Genomic DNA, 624 nt, shown 5'->3' with positions numbered 1-624 from the left:
GTCTTTGATGCAATTAAATAAGGCGATGAACTTGGAGCTCCAGTCCAGCTGTGGACAGGTGAACCGAGCTGCAGTTTGAGAGGAGCTCAAAGGCAGAGATGGAGGAAAAACAGTCGGAGACAGAGTGAGGACTTTAATGAGGAAATATGTGATTCACTATTTCAATTATAAGAGAAGAAGATCGAGCACCAACGGACTCTATGGTCCTGTTACCGGTCTGCCGGGCTAACTGGATGCTAACTACACTGAACAGCTGATGAAAGCACGTAAACAACAGTTTTTAGAACTTTTTATTCAGCTGGTGGATCCACAACCTCGGTAACAAACAACTCCACGATGTTTGTTATTTGCCAGGGTGAGTGTTTTTTCTCGTATTGTTTTATATGTTAAGATAATGCTAACAGTAGCCGCTAACTTCAACAAACATCCAACACCTAACGACACAGAACTAAAGCAGCCTAAAGTCCAGATGAGGCTCACATTAAACGACCAGTAACTTAATACTCACTATTAAATTAACAATCATAAATATAACCTCTAAAACAAGTTAGCAGCTAAATGATGTAAGGCCGCTGCCTGCAGACACCGACATCCTGCTCCTCCCGACCGCAGATGGTTTAAAAT

This window comes from Austrofundulus limnaeus, unplaced genomic scaffold (assembly GCF_001266775.1).
Source record: "Austrofundulus limnaeus strain Quisiro unplaced genomic scaffold, Austrofundulus_limnaeus-1.0 Scaffold1424, whole genome shotgun sequence".
Classification (NCBI taxonomy): Eukaryota; Metazoa; Chordata; class Actinopteri; order Cyprinodontiformes; family Rivulidae; genus Austrofundulus; species Austrofundulus limnaeus.
The sequence above is the reverse complement of the archived record's forward strand: the minus strand, read 5'-3'. Positions refer to the sequence as shown.